Source organism: Asterias rubens, chromosome 2, assembly GCF_902459465.1.
Source record: "Asterias rubens chromosome 2, eAstRub1.3, whole genome shotgun sequence".
Taxonomy (NCBI): Eukaryota; Metazoa; Echinodermata; class Asteroidea; order Forcipulatida; family Asteriidae; genus Asterias; species Asterias rubens.
In genome coordinates, this window is record NC_047063.1 from 6706920 (window position 1) to 6723641 (window position 16722).

Genomic DNA, 16722 nt, shown 5'->3' on the forward strand with positions numbered 1-16722 from the left:
TTCAAAGACGCATGACAATGCCAAATTTTACTATTAGGCCTTAACCATTAAAAATCACATTACACATTATGACAAAGAGAGAGGATCAAAATATACATGACAATGTTTAACTACATTGTGTAGAACAGCGAAGCTGCCATGGCGAGCTACCAAACACTGACAGAAAAACCAATCATTTGATAATTTTATGGTCAATGGGTATGAAGTAGTGACCACTGAAGGTTTTCATTGTTTTCGCTCATTTAACTGGAACCAGTGATAAACTCTTTGAGTTTCATCTTTTCATATTAACTACATGTAAGAAGCAATGTTTGATATAAGTCTCAAGTCAATACATCATTGCAATCGGGAGTTATGACCATTTCAGGTTTTCATTGTTTCAGCTCATTCAAATCCAGATGTCAATGTTTGAGCCTGAAGAAAAAAAATGTAGACAAAATTATTTAAAAAAATTTAAAATATTTTTTCTTCCAGAAACATTATTGGTAAACATAGCTGAACATTATCGAAAATGACTGGCAAATATAACAATCTCACTTGGGCTTGTACATAGCCAAAACAACTCAAGTCAAGGACCGAAACTTAAAACAGAAACTTTAACATTTCCTCTGAACACAGACCGCCCGACATACAGTACAGCAGTCGGACGGAAATTGGTATTACATAGGCTCTGAGAAAAAGACACAACCAAAGTTAAAAGCTCTAAAGTTAGGCAATGCAAGGCTGTTTAAAACACTTTAGTCCCTGTTCCGCCCGAAATCGCCCGAGAAACAGTTCATGTATTATGTGCTTTAACACAGCAATTTGATGAACACCGCCCTCAAGTGTCAGGCCTTGATAGAACAGGCGGTAGTTACCCTTTCAAATGCAAAAAAAATAACTGTTGCAATTGATAAAAATGCCGTAAGCTTTGTTAAAAGGTCAAACATCAAAACATTTGGTCGAGCTCACCGACTGCGCACAGCGCCACACTTTGCAAATAGTTGGCTAAGCACTGCCGGAAACTCTGCGTGTATGATTGTGACGACGGTGACTTTGGATTCAAGTAACATCAAAGTTTTACAAGTAAATATTTTGCCATCATCTACTATATTTAGTGATATTCAAAGCTTCAAATTTTGAAAGATAAAAGACTATGTTTACCGTCCTTGATTTGAATAAACAAAAATTTCCATCGCCGTGTATTTTGATGTCATGGTTGTACTTTCATCATAAAAACAATGTTTTGGGATTTCATGTCCATGTTCTAAATTATACCAATGTGTAGTAGTTTCAAGAATCACCAGAAAACACAAATATAATTTATAAAGTGTGCAATTTTGAACGATGTAATGAGGGGTTTTGAACAATATTTTTTTCTTCACAATCACATACATTTTTATTTCTTCACATTGTCGACGCAAAGCCAAGCAATTTTATATTTTTTCTCGTTTACTGTATACAAACATTTACAAAATTCTCATTCAATAGAAAGGTCAAGTATCGAAAAACATCAAAAGCTGATGAGGAAAAGCAGTAAGCACCACCATGTATGAATGTTGCAAATCATTATCGTTTCCAAAATGTTGGAAACTCCAGAGGTCAACAATGAGAGGTCAATTTGAGAAGAAGAAAAAGAAAATGTGTGAGTAAAAGTATCTTTTGGTCTACCAAATAAATAAAACTTGCAACACAAGATTGTTCACAGATAAACAAATATACTGAGCTGTTTGTTGAGAGTGGTTTCCAAGTATATTATATAGGATTCCATCAGTGAGTAAATGACCAATGTACACCTGCTGTTGCTATTGGGTTAAAGGCTCAATAGTGTACAATAAAAAAGTAGACCATGAAAAACACAAGATCGTACAACCATGGTTTTTAGGCGCACAGGTGCATGATAAGTAAAAAGTGTTTGGTTGTAGCAGTTTACGATTCCATCCTAACTCAGTGGTTTTTGTTGACAGAGACTGTTGTAATATGGTTATGGGTCGACTTTATGGGCGGAGGTATATGTTGTTCAACCTCCACTCTTGGCAGATGTGAGAATAATAAAAGCAGCCTTGTGTTGTCAGGAGAATCAAGAATATTGGTAGTCTGCATCCCTATTTGAGTCCTTACATACTCATACTTCATGGTGGCAGAGAGGTGTAGAAATGAACTGGAAACAATGCCTAGAATTCTTTGAATGTGAAAAATAACATTGCATTACCGGCGGCTATTGAGTCACACACACAGAGCCCACAACACGGTTAGCCATAGCCCAACGCACACGTCCATACATTTGTAAGCAACGTATAAACTGTTCACTGCACTCACACAGCGCTAAACAGCGCCTGCTTCAGTGCTATTCGCCTAGAGTGCGCGCACATGTATGTCTGAACCTTGGAGCCGGTGAGCCTACACACCCCCACGAACCAAACAATATTACCCCTGCAACCTTGGACATTAAAAACCAAAAGTCCTTGTGATCGCTTCAACCGCATAGAAGACATGCTGCAAGAAGGGCGCAAGTATGAGGCCATTATTATAGCCAAAACCTGTGAAACAACAGTTACCACACGCAAGCTAAATAAAGTTAACTGTGAATCTTTCAAATGTGATTTGCTGCCACGTTTTCAATCCTGAAGCTGTTTAAATATTCAGGAGCTTGTTGACCTCAATGAAAATTCCATCAGAGAAACTCTTGATTGTCATGCTCCTCTTAAGACATCTGTATGCTCTGATAGACCTCGCCAACAATGAAATCCACATGGGACGTCGAGAAAGTCGTCGACATGAGCAAAACTGTAGGAAATCAAGACTTCAGGTTTATCGGCAGCTGTATGTGGATCAGCGCAAATCTGTAAATGACATGATTGACTAGGCCAAACAAGATCACTACAGGAAAGAGCTTGATGGGACCGACACCAAGACAGTCTTCAAGAAAGTAAACACTCTTTTAAACAAACCAGCCAAGACTTTACCTGCCGACGATTCTGCTCAGGTGCTTAGCAACGAGTTTGCAACATTCTTTGCGGGTAAAGTTGCACAAATTTATGATGCCATTGAAACAGAACTGGCTAATTCTCATCCGCTCCCTGAACCACAACAACCACGAACTCATGAACTTACCTGCACAATGTCCGAGTTTGATCACGTTACCGCAGTAAACATTCAGAAATACATCATGAAGACTCCAGCTATATCATGTCTGCTGGATCCAATACCTACATGGTTCATCAAGCAGAATGTACGCATGTTCGTTCCCGCCATAACTCAGATTGTTAACTGCTCTATCAACTCCGGCACCTTCCCAGACTCACTGAAGCATGCCATCATCACTCCTGTCATCAAGAAACAATCTCTTGATCCAAATGAGCTAAAGAACTATCGGCCAGTATCCAACATCACTTACCTGTCTAAAATCATTGAGAAACATGCCGTTAACAACATTGCTAGATACTTGACTGTTAACAACCTCAGAGAGCCATTACAATCAACATATAGGCCTGCACATTCCACCGAGTCTGCATTGCTGAAAGTCAAAAATGACATCATGGACCTTGTTTCTAGGCGTGAAGGTATGTTTTTTGCCCTGTTAGACCTCAGCACGGCATTTGAAACCGTTAACCACCGCATCATGTTTAACAGGCTCGCGGACCAGATGGGATTGGAGAGTAATGTGCTCAAATGGATTGGGTCATACCTTTCTGGAAGAACAACCAGTGTATGTATTGACGACTCCTTTTTTCAACGTCTTGATTTGGAATATGGCATACCACAGGGATCGATAGTGGGCCCCAACAGTTCAACATCTACACCACTCCAATAGACCGATCCATTAAGCTCCGCCCCATTACGTATTGACCAATCACAACGCACGAAGGTCCGACACTAAGGTCCGACATTCGTGTGTGTATCTTGGCGCGCGCGGCAGAGTAGTGCAGAAAGGCATTGGAGAGCCCCAAGTGTTCTTGCTCACACGTGCGTCGTGGGGGAGCCTACTGGATTGGTCTATTAGCAACATCCTGCGTAAGCACAACCTTCACTTTCACATCTACGCAGATGATATACAAGTGTATTCTTCTTTCGACCCCGGCAACCACAATTCTATGATTTCTGCACTCTCACAGATGTCGACATGCATTGATGAAATCATGTCATGGATGATTGTCAACAGGCTCAAGCTCAACGAGGAGAAGAGCGAGTTCCTTGTGGTAATCTCTGATCACCTTAAGCCCCTCCTGCCTGCAGTGACTCTCCGTATTGGTATCAAGATCATCCAGCCCTCTGAGAGTGTGCACAATCTCGGTATTACAGTACCGATTGAAAATAACTAGACGCCGTGCGATAAATTTAGCGCGCAAACGGGCGTGGAGGTTGACGCGATAACATGTCTTGAAAAAAAGTCAAATAGCCGTCGGTATATTAACGCGTGACTCACGCGTGGAGTGCCACGCGCTAAACTTGCAAAACCCACGCGACATTTTGCGTGATTACTAGAGAATGAATAGTGCTTTGATGTCGCTCAATTCCCATGATTATCCCCATAATGAAGGTTGCTTTGATGGTGTAATTCACCGTTATTACTGAGATTGAAGGATGCTTTGATGTTGCGTGATTCACCGGCGCCATACATGTGTAGTTGATTATTTTGGGTGTTCAAATAATGGTCTTTTAAAATGAAGTTGGCGGTCTGATTATGAAAAAAATAGACTCAATGTGTATTTTCATTTTTGTGAAATTAAATGCCAGTCGCTGTCGACATCTTGTGTCTGTAATTAGGTGTCGGCATCTTGTGTCTGTGATTAGGTGTCGGCAACTTGTGTCTGTGATTGGAAGTTGGCATTGCTTGAGTTGTGATTGGTTATAAGCCAAGACAGTGTTCAACTTGGTTCAACCTTTGAGAAGTCTGCGTCGTCGCCATATTTTCTTGGGTCCAATACCATCTGCGCGACGCCCACGCGAGGAGCGCCATGCGCTAAACTGGCAGTACCCACGTGACATTTTGCGTGATTTCCCGAGAATGTACTTGCTTTGATGATGCCTGATTTACCGGCGCCATACATGTACATGTACATAGTTGATTACTTTGTAACGTCGGCATCTTGTGTCTGTGATTAGGTGTCGGCATCTTGTGTCTGTGATTAGGTTTCGGCAACTTGTGTCTGTGATTGGAAGTTTGCATTATTTTGCTTGAGTTGTGATTGGTAAAAGTCCAGACAATGTTCTTACACCTTTTAGAAGTCTGGGTCCCCATTTTCTTTGGTCCAAGACCACCAACGGGGTAGCCCACGCGTGGAGCGCCACGCGCTAAACTTGCACTACCCACGCGACATTTTGCGTGATTACCCGAGAATGTATGGTGCTTTGATGATGTGTGATTCACCGGTGCTTTGATGATTGACCGGCGTCAACTTTTTTTACTTTGTGTGCTTATATATTATTCTTTTGAAATGGATTGGGATTGTCATTATATAAAAAAAACCCCATATACTCCAGGCAGGTGTATCCTGGCTGTAGTATTATTTGTTGTAAAATTAAATGCCAGTCGGTGTCTGCAACTAGTTGTGTATGTGATCGGAATTCATTCGATTGAGGTGTGATTACGCCTGGGCAATTTCAGCCACGGTTCAACCGTTAAGAAGTTTGCGTCCGTATTTTCTGTGAGTATGATTGACACTCTTATCGAGATCCAATCATGTCTTATCTTAACCCCCCCAGTTTGTTATACATTTTGTTTCCCTCAAAAGACAAGCCGCTGGGTTGCGCGGTGTCTCTGTGGTTTTCTTTGGGTTCGGTGGTCCAATGGCCAAATGCCAGTTGAAATGACATTGGGAATTTAACAGCCAATTGGAAAATTGTGTTTTACAATATGACCAGTCTTTATTTGTGTATAGGTATCGCCTCCAGTAATGACTTAGACTACGTTTGTTGACGATAAAACTACTTTAGTGATGGTACCCAACCCTTCCTCTTCGGTACGGTAGATTAGTACAATATTAATACAATATTATCAATGTTATCAATATTGTCAATATTATCAATATTAACAATTTGTTTAAGAGTTGGTTTTAAAAGTACCTATTTGTAATTAACAATCGATGTTTATTTTGAGCATAACAAAATGTACTTTTCACAAAGGAAATTATTTGACGCTTGAAATGTTGTTTGTCTTTTGTTACTGAAAGCATAGACTAAAACTATCCAAAGATCGTTGCCAATTTGCTTCTGAAATTACTCTGGCGATCATACTAACTCTCCATCTTCGGTAAACACATTAACACTTGACAAATTCATTTTGTTTTATTCAAAGTAACGCCTTAAAAGTTACTTGTGTTGTAATAATCACGGGCAGTTATATATTTATAACAGATTTATTCAACATGATTGAGTTTTTCTCCCGAAAATCTGATCTGTGTCCAACTTGTTATTTTTGAGTAATAATATTAATGCCAAAAAAAGCGGAACGCCATCACAAGTTATTACCCAACTATTAAACTGTTAAAATATTAACATTTAGTTCGGCACAGGCAAGCGTATACATATTCAAATGGGCAACTGTAAGTGACTTTGCGGTGACGTTTTTCAAGCATCAGGACATTTTTATTAGTTGGTTAAAAGTTTTATTGCGGATCGCGGCGATGTTTTTTTCTTGTAAAAAAAAAACCCCAAAAGTAGTAGTTGTGTTCGCCCGGTCGCGAACATACAACATTTTTAGTTTACAATAATATATAATTGAATTCAATTTTGTTTTATCACACCCGCTCCCCCCCCCCCCCCGGCAACGTAAACAATTTTAAGGTAAGGATATACGTTGACCTCATTTTTATTTAGGTGAAGGCAAACGGATTACTGTGAATCTCCCATAAAGTGTATTGAAGAAGTAAAATACGGCTACGTTTGTGGATGATAAAATTACTCTAGAGTGTCGTACCCAACCCTTCCTCTTCGGTACGGTAGATTAATACACATGACAATCATAATTATTAACAATTTGTTTTTGAGTCGGTTTTGAAGATACGCCGTTTATTGATAAAAATGTACGTATCACAAAGGAATTATTTTGCGCTTATGTCTTTGGTTAATGAAGGACTAGAAAACTATCCAAAGATCGTTGTCAATTTGCTTCTGAAAATACTCTAGCGACCGTATGTCCGTAACTCTCCCTCTTCGGAACCGCGTGGATCAACATATGACCGTAAATTTATTTTGTTCAAAGTAAGTCTTTAAAGTTAAGTGTATTATAATTAACCTCGGGCGATATTTTTTCATTAAAGATTTATTTGACATATTTTCGTTCTGGTACCGTCTTTGGTTTTAAAACCACACTAAAATAATATTGAAATTGAAATATTTCGTGTCCGCCCGCCCGGCGACGAACAATAATAATTTACACTTTTGGTCAAGTTATCTTAACATTATGAATAATTGAAGTCTATTTTGTTTTCTTATATCCACACCCCCTGCCGTAGTCTCCGGCAGTTATTTTAATCAAAGGTTCCTGCTACCATTACAACGTAAGTTTAGTATCGCCATTTTTAAAAGTCATATACCAAACGTATATATTATACTATACACTATGCGGATATGCACACTGCTTGTAGAATTAGTTTGCTCTCTACACAAAAAGGAGAGCAAAATAATCGATAATGAAAGCTGACTGAACTGTGTGGATAATATAATACGCGCATGTTTAAAAGACTGTCAAGTTTTAAAACACAATCTGCCAGGTGAAGTAATACATTGTAACAAACCACAGCCAGCGTGTCATACGCAAACGCTCTGTATAAAGTTAAATCCTCAGAGTGCAGGGGGGGGGGGCATAGAGCTCTATATTTAGCTCTCTCTATGTGTGGGGGATACACTGTGTATTTTAATTTCCATGGCCCGATCTATAAACCTACACAAACTTCGCATTGCAGGCGAATAGGCAAAGCGCTTAAAAAAAAATGAAAAAAATTGACACGGCTGATGGGCAACAACTTATAGATTCTTATTACTTACAACACAACGATTTCTCGTGCAATACTCTTAAAATTCAAGTTTTTTTTGCTTTTTACTCGAATCTACAAAAACAAAAATTCAATCAAAATAGCAACATCAAAACATTGTTTTAAATTATTAAACCAACGAGCAGTTGCTGTTGAGCAACTCGGGCAAAAGTACTATGAAAATAGGCGAAAACATTTATATATACATTTTTAAAACCCATACAAACAACCAAGCCAGCACCCCTTAATGTACCCATCTATCGTTCAAAAGGTATATACATGTATAAAATGTATAATAAAAAAAAAAACGGACACAATTAAATAAAGCTGTTAGGCGAGAAAACACTGCTTAGCTAAATTCTTTGCTGTATAAAAGCAAAAAATGAGTGGGGCACAAGTTGCAACGATGTCAATTTTATGGAATTTTGGCTGGTACACTGTGTCTGCTAAGCAATTGTTTTTCTGTGCTTAGCATATTTCTGTGATTATGGGCTTTATGAATTTGAACCCTCTTTGAAGAAGAATAACTGACAGACAGGCTTCAACTTCGCGCTTGAAGGGGGCACAGTAATTTTCCTTAGGTCTTCTTACGTTCTTATGCACTTCTTTTGGGGAAAATAAGTTTGTATTGGAACCTGGCAGCACTGCAACTTTAAGGCCTGCGACTTTCCTTAACAAGATTGTAATAAGAATGATATGAAAATAGCAATATTCAGAATGATGTGCACAGCTCAACTTGTTCCCTCTTCATTAACGCAGGACTTATTTGGCTTGGACGGGGGAGACTAGCTTCCATTATTGGATTATAGTTGCACATTAAAAACATTTAAAAAACCACACCATACCGAGCCATTAGCCACAAATCGCTGAAATTGAATGCACGTCATGAAAGCGCGAGGGATTGGCAAAAGGAACATAAAATACCTATAAGTTTTGAACGTGAAATGGTAATACAAACATCCTACTATGTATATAAAATGTTGAAAATGATTAAGGACGATTTTATTTTCTTCCTCGGATGGGACGTAAAGTGAGGGTCCCTCACCTATACGTCTCAAACAAACCCCTTACCACATACTTTTGACGAGTTTGCTTCCTTTTCCAGAGTGTATTAACAAGTTGGAATGTTTGACAATTCATGCAAACCGTCGCTGTTCATTGTTAATAATTTATATGAGAATAGTTACTTCAAATTTCAATAAAATATTTGAAAATGTATAGAATGGTAGTGGTTGTCCATTGATGTCCGTCCCTCACGCATAAGAATGACCCAGCTCTCAAAGTCTGATTTCCACTCGTACGAGATTGTGTTTTGAGAATCTACGTCTAGATTGTACAACAGTGTGCACGTACGTAGCGCCTATGTACAATGTATGCTCTGTAGTGAAAAAGTGCTACTGATCTAACGTAACAAAATGGATGTTTTCCTACACACACAATGTATAGGGTTATTTTCATCTCAAAAAAATCGATAATGAAATCTAGTTGTGTGTGTGTATAATGTGTGGATAACGTGTGCACATTGTACGTATGCGGTCTGTGTAGTAAAGGTCTGTGCAGTAAATAATGACGGCGTATTCGAATCTGCCAGCTAGTGTTGAATCAAAACGCCAGCGAGTACATTTTTCATCAAGAAACTAATGCTTGACACATTCTTTGCTGAGCAAGAATTTAGTGGGCACCAGTCACAACAATTTAAACTGTATGATGTAAAAATTCGGCTGGTTACCTGTTACTGTAATACTTTTCTGTGCTTAGCAGGCGACATGATAGACGTGCTAACATATGCTTTAATTATGGCAGGGCCCAATAATATCATGATGTTGTTAAACAGAAAAATATTGCTAAGCTGAGTAGGCAACCGGTTGCAAAAATACAACCTTTACGGAACTTTGGCTGATTACAAGTTTCTTTTAAGCCAGATTTGTCTGTGCATGCTTGGCGGTCAGTTTTTTATACTTACATGTACAGGCCTGATAAGTTCATTTCATAGCAGATTCAAGTTATAGAGGATATACGTTGACCTCATTTTTATTTAGGTGAAGGCAAACGGATTACTGTGAATCTCCCATAAAGTGTATTGAATAAGTAAAATACGGCTACGTTTGTGGATGATAAAATTACTCTAGAGTGTCGTACCCAACCCTTCCTCTTCGGTACGGTAGATTAATACACATGACAATCATAATTATTAACAATTTGTTTTTGAGTCGGTTTTGAAGATACGCCGTTTATTGATAAAAATGTACGTATCACAAAGGAATTATTTTGCGCTTATGTCTTTGGTTAATGAAGGACTAGAAAACTATCCAAAGATCGTTGTCAATTTGCTTCTGAAAATACTCTAGCGACCGTATGTCCGTAACTCTCCCTCTTCGGAACCGCGTGGATCAACATATGACCGTAAATTTATTTTGTTCAAAGTAAGTCTTTAAAGTTAAGTGTATTATAATTAACCTCGGGCGATATTTTTTCATTAAAGATTTATTTGACATATTTTCGTTCTGGTACCGTCTTTGGTTTTAAAACCACACTAAAATAATATTGAAATTGAAATATTTCGTGTCCGCCCGCCCGGCGACGAACAATAATAATTTACACTTTTGGTCAAGTTATCTTAACATTATGAATAATTGAAGTCTATTTTGTTTTCTTATATCCACACCCCCTGCCGTAGTCTCCGGCAGTTATTTTAATCAAAGGTTCCTGCTACCATTACAACGTAAGTTTAGTATCGCCATTTTTAAAAGTCATATACCAAACGTATATATTATACTATACACTATGCGGATATGCACACTGCTTGTAGAATTAGTTTGCTCTCTACACAAAAAGGAGAGCAAAATAATCGATAATGAAAGCTGACTGAACTGTGTGGATAATATAATACGCGCATGTTTAAAAGACTGTCAAGTTTTAAAACACAATCTGCCAGGTGAAGTAATACATTGTAACAAACCACAGCCAGCGTGTCATACGCAAACGCTCTGTATAAAGTTAAATCCTCAGAGTGCAGGGGGGGGGGCATAGAGCTCTATATTTAGCTCTCTCTATGTGTGGGGGATACACTGTGTATTTTAATTTCCATGGCCCGATCTATAAACCTACACAAACTTCGCATTGCAGGCGAATAGGCAAAGCGCTTAAAAAAAAATGAAAAAAATTGACACGGCTGATGGGCAACAACTTATAGATTCTTATTACTTACAACACAACGATTTCTCGTGCAATACTCTTAAAATTCAAGTTTTTTTTGCTTTTTACTCGAATCTACAAAAACAAAAATTCAATCAAAATAGCAACATCAAAACATTGTTTTAAATTATTAAACCAACGAGCAGTTGCTGTTGAGCAACTCGGGCAAAAGTACTATGAAAATAGGCGAAAACATTTATATATACATTTTTAAAACCCATACAAACAACCAAGCCAGCACCCCTTAATGTACCCATCTATCGTTCAAAAGGTATATACATGTATAAAATGTATAATAAAAAAAAAACGGACACAATTAAATAAAGCTGTTAGGCGAGAAAACACTGCTTAGCTAAATTCTTTGCTGTATAAAAGCAAAAAATGAGTGGGGCACAAGTTGCAACGATGTCAATTTTATGGAATTTTGGCTGGTACACTGTGTCTGCTAAGCAATTGTTTTTCTGTGCTTAGCATATTTCTGTGATTATGGGCTTTATGAATTTGAACCCTCTTTGAAGAAGAATAACTGACAGACAGGCTTCAACTTCGCGCTTGAAGGGGGCACAGTAATTTTCCTTAGGTCTTCTTACGTTCTTATGCACTTCTTTTGGGGAAAATAAGTTTGTATTGGAACCTGGCAGCACTGCAACTTTAAGGCCTGCGACTTTCCTTAACAAGATTGTAATAAGAATGATATGAAAATAGCAATATTCAGAATGATGTGCACAGCTCAACTTGTTCCCTCTTCATTAACGCAGGACTTATTTGGCTTGGACGGGGGAGACTAGCTTCCATTATTGGATTATAGTTGCACATTAAAAACATTTAAAAAACCACACCATACCGAGCCATTAGCCACAAATCGCTGAAATTGAATGCACGTCATGAAAGCGCGAGGGATTGGCAAAAGGAACATAAAATACCTATAAGTTTTGAACGTGAAATGGTAATACAAACATCCTACTATGTATATAAAATGTTGAAAATGATTAAGGACGATTTTATTTTCTTCCTCGGATGGGACGTAAAGTGAGGGTCCCTCACCTATACGTCTCAAACAAACCCCTTACCACATACTTTTGACGAGTTTGCTTCCTTTTCCAGAGTGTATTAACAAGTTGGAATGTTTGACAATTCATGCAAACCGTCGCTGTTCATTGTTAATAATTTATATGAGAATAGTTACTTCAAATTTCAATAAAATATTTGAAAATGTATAGAATGGTAGTGGTTGTCCATTGATGTCCGTCCCTCACGCATAAGAATGACCCAGCTCTCAAAGTCTGATTTCCACTCGTACGAGATTGTGTTTTGAGAATCTACGTCTAGATTGTACAACAGTGTGCACGTACGTAGCGCCTATGTACAATGTATGCTCTGTAGTGAAAAAGTGCTACTGATCTAACGTAACAAAATGGATGTTTTCCTACACACACAATGTATAGGGTTATTTTCATCTCAAAAAAATCGATAATGAAATCTAGTTGTGTGTGTGTATAATGTGTGGATAACGTGTGCACATTGTACGTATGCGGTCTGTGTAGTAAAGGTCTGTGCAGTAAATAATGACGGCGTATTCGAATCTGCCAGCTAGTGTTGAATCAAAACGCCAGCGAGTACATTTTTCATCAAGAAACTAATGCTTGACACATTCTTTGCTGAGCAAGAATTTAGTGGGCACCAGTCACAACAATTTAAACTGTATGATGTAAAAATTCGGCTGGTTACCTGTTACTGTAATACTTTTCTGTGCTTAGCAGGCGACATGATAGACGTGCTAACATATGCTTTAATTATGGCAGGGCCCAATAATATCATGATGTTGTTAAACAGAAAAATATTGCTAAGCTGAGTAGGCAACCGGTTGCAAAAATACAACCTTTACGGAACTTTGGCTGATTACAAGTTTCTTTTAAGCCAGATTTGTCTGTGCATGCTTGGCGGTCAGTTTTTTATACTTACATGTACAGGCCTGATAAGTTCATTTCATAGCAGATTCAAGTTATAGAGGATATACGTTGACCTCATTTTTATTTAGGTGAAGGCAAACGGATTTCCCCCCAGTTTTTCAGGAAGGGTTGTCCATTTTAACGCGGATTACACAACAAGCAAAACATAGACGTAAGCACCGTAAGCGTAGTTTTTTGCCTACGGTAACAGAGACATGAAACTATGAAACTGGACCGGGTCATGTATCATCAGCATGCACTGTGTGTCGTTGCGTTTATTCATATTTCCCATGAATGGACAGAATACATTACACATCCAAAGTTGCTATAATTGTGCAGCTGATACAATTAATATTAGGCTGTGCTTAAAAAAATAATAATAATAGAATGGTTTTATAGTGTCGGACCTTCCATAAAATATTATGTAATCCGACTGGGGACACGTGCATCGGTAATGGAAAGATCCTCACGCTTGCTAGCAACAGTGTTGCTATGGAGCGTTGCCGCTAACATTGTGATAATGTGATGCCTGTGGTTGTATTACTACATTGTATTTGATCAACTAACTTGATTTTTTACAAGAATGGTGCAGACTTCAAAAAATGTGACGAAATTTGTTTCGTCTTAGCAGCTTTAAACTTAACTTTCTAACTGAAACAAAACCATAAAACTTATTTTGTAAAGAATAAATTATTCCGACAATAAGTTTTTGAGAATTACCCCAAATTATCCATGCCTACGATTCCTCTGTGATGCCGCAGTGGTTTGAAGTTTCTCTATTTTATAAACCTTCACGTAAAACAGCAGATTCCTTCAAAATAAATACGTGATTGGTTGATTCTGTGGATCGGGGCTTCTGTCTTTTTGTGGAAATAATTGCTGCGACAAGGCCCATGGGCTTTGGAATATTCTTACGCCGCTTGGAGTATGGTGCCTATAAAGAAAACGTCCATACCGCGGGAATCGTTGACTTTTTTATTTACGTTGCTAGAGGACGAATTTTAAAAAATGCAGGAGAAATGCGTGAATGCTAAATTATCTGCTTACTTAAACTATGTTTTTTTCGGAATTAAAATTATTGACATGCTTTTTTATCGACATGCTATTCATGGAGACTGTTTTAAAGCCATTAAACACTTTCGGTAAACAGTATTGTCCAAGTCCCACACTTCGTGTATCACAACTTATATATAAAACAACAAACCTGTGAAAATTTAGGCTCAATCGGTCATCGGGAGTCGGGAGAAAATAACGGGAAAACCCACTCTTGTTTCCGCGCGTTTCGCCGTTTCATGACATGTGTTTAAAATAAATCTGTAATTCTCGCTAACGAGAATTTATATTGTTTTACCGTTTTCTCAAAGAGTAAAGCATTTCATGGACTAATATTTCAAGAGAAGCCGTTTCTCACAATAACCTCTCCCCATTACTCGTTACCAAGTAAGGTTTTATGCTAATAATTATTTTGAGTAATTACCAATAGTGTCCACTGCCATTTAAATGATACTCGATCTAAAAATATAAAAACAAAACTTTAAGAAGAATTGAGAGATAAATCGTCTGGACGTTTCGAACAACATAACAACAACAGCCATTTTTCTTTTAAATGCTTGCCTGATATTATTGTTAATATTTGATGGGGCCTTTAAGGAAACCATTCTCGGTTACCTTGTCTGTTTTCCCAAAAATACACCCCACAAGTATATTTAAACCTCTTAAAGATGTCCCCGCCAATAAAAGTCCCCGATAAATTTCTCTACCGTGATTGACACTTGTGATGTTAACCGCGTTCAAACGTGGGGGAGGGGATACGATTCCTCTGTGATGCCGCTGTGGTTTGGAATTTCAAATAAATCTGCACATTCCGTAAAGATAAACGACGTATTTGATTGATTCTGTGGTTCTGAATTCTGTCATTTGGGGTTACGCGCTTGCTTGCTGAAATAATTCCCGCGGCAAGGCCCATATAAGCATTGGAAAGTTTCTTACCAACAGTGTTGCCATGGTCAGAGGATGGTGCATGAGCACGGCCACTTTAAGGAGTAGTGACCGACCGTCAACTGGCTTTCTTTTCAATGTGCGGGAAACAATTTGACAGCCAAGGTTTTACTCCACCTGTTTCTATACGTGTGTACGGGTTGTTATTTACCTTGCTGTTGAAAACAAAACAAAAAAATCCCCGAAATTACGTGGTTGAACATTTTTGCCTGCCTCCCTAAAACAATGGGTTTTTTCCTGAATTTAATTACTTTTCATCATTTTTTTATTGACATTTGTTTAATGATTTTTTTTTAACTTATGGTAACAAGAGTTATATTTAAATTCAAAGTTGAAAACCAACGGTTCTTTTCAGAACCACCCCAAACTCATTAGAGATAGTCATCACATGGTGTTACCGCAAACCTTTCTATATCGTTTTTCCACCATGCACAAGTTTCAAATCCTACTTAAATTCAAATTATTTTGATGTTATAAAAGTTTTGTATTGGTTCGACTACCTTGACTAGATTATATGAGTCCAATCTTACTAAACATGAATTTAATTTGAACAGCATCTGGAAAATGACATTCTACTTCAAGGAGTTTTTTTATCCAACATAATTGATCTCATGATGTTGTCATCTTACGTATACGTTTTGCAGCATCAGAGCAAGAAGATAAAACGTATCAAGGAGGCGATATCCTTCTCTCAGGCTGTCGACTTTGTAATCATAAATTATTTCTGTAAGACGACATCCTACTTGTAAAGAACTATGTTAAAGCAAGTTTATGTTTCCTTTTTATAGCACATAATTGAAAAAACTCGCAGGGCCAAACCCCCCACTATAAATTTATCCCGACCCAAAAATATGCACACCCTTCAATAAGATGAGTGACAGCTCCACTGTCAACGGTTCCTTTGAGATGCCGCTGGTAAAACATTTAAGAAGCTTTGCTTAAAAAGTGTGGTCTTTTGGGGATCCGACTTTCCCATTGATGGGAATTTAATTCACTGGGGACAGGGGCAAAAGAGGACACCTACACTTCCTATGTGATGCCGCTAGCTTTTTATACTTGTTTCTGAAACTAGCTCGTCCAGTAAAACCGGCTGTCTCCTTCCAAATAAAGACATAGTCGTTGCCTATTGGGTTAGTTTTAGGCGGTAGGTTTATACAAAAGTGACTGTATAGCACTTTCGTGCATTGGTTCATTTGGAATGGGCTGTCTATAAGCAACAATTCCTTTGTGATGCCGCTAGAGTTTCAAACTTCTTTTCAGTAAATAGTTCTTCAAATCAAACCGGCTTTTTCCTTCCAAATAAAGCTGTAATAGGCTGTAAACTGTGGTTGCTTTCAGCTGGGAACAACAATGAATCACATCTCAAGTATTCACGCAACCATGCAAGGAGAATGGTCCAGCATTTTTCGCGTGGAGATTGTCGCGTGGAGATTGTCGCGAAAGAGTACCGCCTACGCGCGACTAATTGCCGACGGCTGTTTACGCATTTTGTTGTCTGGCGCGATAAAACCCACGCGTTAGGCGGCGCAACAGTCTATCGCGCCAAGGCATTTCTATCGCGCTAAATTTATCGCACGGCGTCTAGTTATTTTCAATCGGTACTGTATGTTTGACACTTCCTTGAG